This window comes from Podarcis liolepis, assembly GCF_965112155.1.
Source record: "Podarcis liolepis genome assembly, chromosome: 8".
Taxonomy (NCBI): Eukaryota; Metazoa; Chordata; class Lepidosauria; order Squamata; family Lacertidae; genus Podarcis; species Podarcis liolepis.
In genome coordinates, this window is record NC_139560.1 from 34,877,211 (window position 1) to 34,883,210 (window position 6,000).

Here is a 6,000-nt window from a genome sequence, read left to right on the forward strand (position 1 = left end):
GTGGAAGGAAAACTCTTTGGTTGGGTATCCGGGTGCCAGCCAAAGCAGAAGTGTCGCCCTGACTGCATGCAACAGAGCAAGTTGACAATGTCCCCTGGCACTGCAGGAATTTTTATTTACCTCTTTTTCAAGTTCCGACACCTCTGTGTTTTCAGCTCTGTTTCTGTTCCCAGAAATGTCATAAAAACTTTTTTAGAAAACAGAAAAAATTTATATTCCTGATCAGACATATTTACAACAAGTTGAGGAAGATGGTGGGAAACCAGAGCTCTCAGACTTCCCTCCGGTCAGAATCTATCCCAACATCTCCACCTACTGTATAGTCTTCTTAGTAAAAGAAAAATATGTAACACTTCCCAGTAAATCACTCTTTCCTTCGGAGGATGTTACAAAGAGGTAAATGCTGTGTTTACTCCTAGAGAGCAGAAAGATTACCTCATTCTCCAATAACTGGCTAGAGATAATTTACCAGAGGTAAACAATAATCTAACAGGGATAAGTTTGCTCTTCTTGCACAGCTCAGTCTTAGACAGAGTTATATCCATACCTTAAGCCATTTGGGCCTAGGTGCCCCTATGCAAAGGCTGGACTGCCTGAGTATTGGGGGCAGTGGGAGGGGTGTGAGAAAGGTAGAGGGAGAGAGAGATGACATATACTAGACAAATAAATTCAGAAGTAGTCTTCAAGAGACAACTGCTTGCATGAGACAAACAGCAATGTGGAAATAGTGTGGGAGTGAAGGGAAACATGGCAGCAACATATCAAAGTTCAAGGCCATTGCATCACCTCTGAAATACCCAAACAGGTTGAATGGCTATTTCAGCATGGATACTGTACCAGTGGATTTTTTGCAATCACATGAGGTTGGACTAGACAACCTCTGAGATGCCTTCTAACTCTAGAATTATTATTTTTTTAATGTTACACTGATTGAGAGGGCTTGGAGCACATAATCCTGAACACTTACATCAGCCGTGGGGAAATATTGGCAAACTCCCAGTTCCCATCATTCCCAGCCAGCATGTCTGAAAGGTTGATGGGAGCTGTGGTCCACCAACATCTGGCAGCTCACAGGTTTCCCACCGCTGACTTATATGCTGACTCAATAAGCAGGTTACCAACTGGAACTCTTCATGTGCCTCAAGACTGTATGTGTAATTCAGCTTGCTCTGAACAAGGGTGGTCCTGTTGCAAAAAAACAGGAGAAAGCCTAAGCTAAGAGAAGTATTAGCAGTTCCTGCCATAAATCCTCTTCACAGTAGTTAAGGAGTATTACCCCCCCCCCAAAAAAATAGATCTTGTACACATATATGCCTAGTTATTCCCCCACACCCAGAACCAAGCCATAGATTGTGCAGGTAATGCCTCTAATTTGCCCATTAATTATCCTGTGCAAGTAGCAGATTTCATCTAGCAAGCCTACTCTTCCCCAATTAAATGAAGCAGCTTCGATTGCATTACCTGAGAAATAAAAGCTAAATTCTTACAACAAACACAGTTTAGCTACGTAATCATATTATGCTTAAGAGGAAAAATGACCCTCATGGTTGTTGCAAGTCTGTGGCATGAAAATTTAAATGTCATGACCAGTGACTGCTGACTACACCTATCTTCTGTTGTCCTATTAAATAATTTATTTATTTATTTATTTATTATTATTATTATTATTATTATTATTATTATTATTATTATTATTATTATATAAAACAAACCCTGCCTTTTGTAGTGCAACATGCTTTTTTCCAGCCCTGTGATGATAATGAGATCACTTTTTGCACTTGAGTTAATGCTAATTCGATAAGCATTTTCCTATAAACAGACCCCTCCTGTACACCCAAGCTTTTTAACTTTATGGAATCTTCCAGGATTCTTATTCTTCAATACACTCTGACCCCGTGAGATCACTGTGGGAGCCAGACCTTTTCACGTTGGCTAGACCCCTTGCCTTTCTTCCCTGTTCCCTTGCCTCTTAGCCATGTTTGCTATTTTCCCACGTTGTAGGACTTGTGAGAAAGCAAGTGCCAGTCTCATTCTAAAAGGAAGTTCCCTGCTGTGTTGATGGAGGGTTTCTAGAAACCCAGGATGGAATCAGATCCATCCACAATAAGCCTGAGCCTAATCAGGGATAAGAAAACTTGAAACACAGATCAAAGAAAGAAAGAAAGAAAGAAAGAAAGAAAGAAAGAAGTAGTATACTGCCCTTCATCCACAAGTATCAGGGCAGTTCACAACATACAGGTACAGGGAGCTGTCCACTACACCAACTGGCAACTAAGCACCTCTTAAAATCCCCACACCCAGTCACATTTGTACCCCAACAAGTCACTGTGAAAATTCAGTCAACTGTATTGAGCTTATGTTCAAGGCAAAGTGGGTTGGGATAGCCTGTGTTTTGTGTTTTGTTTTGTTTTGTTTTGTTTTGCCTTGCATTGAACTAACCACCTTTTCTGTTCCATAGCACAGCGGAGTCATTTTTACTTACCGGTACTTTCAGCCATTTTCTGCAGATGAATATATTAACAACAACAAATTGGGGTAATTCTCCCAAGCCACAACAGGCCCCAGATATGCAAAATGACATTGGTATTCAGTAGTCATGTCCACTGCAATGGCATCGTTTATGTCCACTAAACAACCCCAAAGGAATATTTCTGTGAACACGTGTAAGAAGGTGCAGGTTTACAGACATGTGTATGGACACATCAGCAGATCTGGCAATATAAGCTTTAAGACCCAATCTTTTCATTTCTTTCTCATGAAGAAATATGGCTGCTGACAGAATCTCTCTTCCCTTTGCCTTTTATAGGACTATTTTACTTAGTCCCTTTCGAGCTGAAAAAAGTTTTTTTCAGATCTAGTTGTGTTAGTTAAAAGGGGAGGGGAAGTGACAAATGTTCAGAGTGTTAGCAATCAAACAGCTCTTTTATATTCAGCTCTGTAGAAGCTGTTAAGTGGGTAAATGTTTTTGATCTGCAAGCAGAATAGGAACATAGGAAGCTCCATCTAGAAGGCCCATCTAGCTTAGTATTGTCTACACAGATTGGCAGTGGCTCTCCAGGATTTCAGACTATGGTGGTCTCATCCAGCCCAACTTGGAGATGTCAGGGAATGAACAAGAGACCTTCTAAATGAAGCACACATGCTCTACCACTGAGCAATAACTCTTCCCCAAATTTGGAGAGATTGGGATTATTCATATTTATTAAACTGATCTGTGTCAATCTGGTATTTTATTATTTTGAGTTTATTGTCTTTAGTACCGCTAGTCATCCCAGAAAGGGCAGTATTAAACAAACATCCTAGTAAATATTAAATGACATTTTTGCTGCTCCTCTTATGCCCTTTCATGATATGCACAGAAAGATGCTGGAAGATTGCACTCTGAACCATTAAAATTTACAACAACTCAAATGTAGCTCAACAAACAATTACGTATGTACAGTATTTTGCAATAAATACAGCAAGAGGCTCAGGTTTATGTCAAACAGGCCCCAATAATGATAAGTAGGAAATATTTGATTTAAATCCCTCTAGAAAAGACCAGAGACACAGTAACACACATACGTAACTAAGAGTCAAAGCAGAGGTGATTAGGCTGTGATCAGGGTGGAGAGTCCTATACATTCTGCATTACAATTTCTTTAAATAATTTTGAAAGAAACTTCTTAATCACTGTGGGCATACTTTGTTTTACACATCACCACCACCACTTATTTTTCAGAAAATCCAGTTGCTACGTAGAACTTTTAATAAGGGACAACAAGAAATATAAGAAGCTTCTGCATGGTTGACTACACAATGGATTTGAGAGAGAGACACCAAGGCTTTGTAAAACCTCTCAGTCCCTCAACAGACGCAAGCTGAGAAGAGCCCATTAACTGAACCAAACAGCCAGGAAATTTGAGATTAAAGTTCAGCAGTGTAATCTTATATTTACACTCAAATGGAAAGTAGGCTTCCTCTAGGATTATCTCCTCTTCCTTCATCCTGTTCATCAATTTAATAAAACAGACAAGAAAAAAAAGAGCCTGCACAGAAAGTCTGCCCTAAAGACTTAACTTGAGTAATCATTTACCTCTCTGGCAACTAACTGAGAGCAGAAGTATGAAAAAGTGTTTACAACACGCTTTTCAGACACTTTCCTATATTGTTCATGCCTTGTGACCAAGTTCTTCCGCATAAATTCCCACGTTACATTACAAAACAGGCGATAATATGAATAACAGCAGCAACAACAAAGTAATAGAAAATTAAGAGCAAACAAAGACAGTAACGGTGCTGATGATAATACACAAAATAATACAAGATCACCAGTTAAGAGAAAAAGAGGAAAATCACCCAGTCATTACTTAGTATATAATGAGTGCTTGTGGGACATTTGAAAGTAAAGCAGTCTATTCAGAGTCATTCTGCGGGTAGAATAAAGGAACTCAGCATTCACCCTCCTCTGGAGTACTACTACTACTAATAATAATAATAATTTAATATCGAGCATTAAAAACTTCCTGATACAGAGTAGAAACCGCATGCCACAGGCCTCAACCCTGACAATCCCCAGGGCTCAAATTAAGCCCTGTGATCTTCTTACCTTAGTTGAGTTGGATTGTTTAGGCAAGAGAAAAAGACGTTCGCTCAGGACCTCAGTACAGCACAGAAGCAAACAAGGTTTCGGATCTAAGCAGCCTCCAATTCCGGTGGCTTTGACACCAACTGCACCACGATCCTGGGCAAGTCCACACTGAAGGAAACCCAGCTGAGTTCCAGGAGACTCCCTGCCACAAAAGCGCGCGCAGGACTGCAGCGCCAAACCTCCGGGTCCCCTTGATTCTCCAACCAACAACGAGCGCCTTCTAACTCAATGGCCCCGCTTGCAACATGCAGAGCTCTGCGTTTAACGGCTCCCTCCCTCCCTCCAGGTCGTACCTCCTCCTGCCCAGCCCAACATCGCGCTTCCCCGCCGAGAGATATAACAAACCCTCCCTCCGTCTCCTTTCCTCGCGTCCTTTCTGAACGCTCCCTGCCCTGGCTCGTGACGTGTCGGGATCATGGAGCAGCAGGCGGAGAGAGACCCGCACGCAGACTTCCAAGCGGGAAGGCGCCCCAGTGGGCAGCCCCACCCAAGCCCAGCTCCCGGACTCCCCGCACTCGCACCACGGAGCTTTCGTCCTCCACCACCACCTCCTCCCTGCCAGCGCCTTCCCGCTCCGCTCCTGGCGGTGCGCCGTGCAAGGAAGGGCCCGGCAAGCCCTGTCCCGAAACGCCAACCTACCTTAAGCTTGCAGCGGGTCCGAGGACGGCGGCTGCAACTTCTGCTGCTGCTGCTGCTGCGGCTGCAACAACAAGCGGAGGCGCCATGCAGCTTCTCCCGCTGCGAGACGCTCAGAATGGATGCAAGAGCCTGGCGGGGTCATCCGAGGACGAGTTTCAGCGTTTTAGGTGCATGTGACGCGGAACTGGCGGGACGTCTCGCCACCTGGTGGGCGGTTGTGACCCCTGCAGGCCTCTGCTCGACGTAGGCAGAAATTCAACAGGTATATCACCTGTTTGCACCTTATCACAGCTTCCTCGTGCCAAGGAAATGCTGGCTGTTAAAAGGAAGCATTCTCTTGAGGCCGTTCTTTTATCTATACTGTACTGTATTTGCACTGTATTTAAAAATTACCAGCAAATAGTTACAAAGATGGGGCCTGTTTTTTCAAATACAGTGGTACCTCAGGTTACATACGCTTCAGGTTACAGACTCCGCTAACCCAGATATAGTGCTTCAGGTTAAGAACTTTGCTTCAGGATGAGAACAGAAATCGGGCTCCGGCGGCGCAGCGGCAGCAGGAGGCCGCATTAGCTAAAGTGGTGCTTCAAGTTAAGAACAGTTTCAGGTTAAGTACGGACCTCCAGAACGAATTAAGTTCTTAACCTGAGGTACCATTGTAAAAACACAGAAAATGGTGCTCACCTTTCAATTATTAATTTTTTTGGCAGCTTATGCCATTCTTGCCTACC

General features: G+C 43.2%; 1 protein-coding gene across 7 annotated transcripts in view; it reads right to left on the reverse strand.

The window, feature by feature from the left end:
* The window catches only part of LOC310713468 (serine/threonine-protein kinase Sgk3), a 55,072-nt gene extending 49,634 nt beyond the window's left edge, over positions 1-5,438 (reverse strand). For 5 of the 7 annotated variants that reach the window (XM_083517602.1, XM_083517601.1, XM_083517596.1 and 2 more), the window contains exon 1: positions 4,589-4,917. The gene's annotated coding sequence lies outside the window, so the exon portion shown is untranslated. The other 2 variants (XM_083517597.1, XM_083517598.1) reach the window with 2 other exon arrangements.
* Positions 5,439-6,000: the final 562 nt, after the last annotated feature.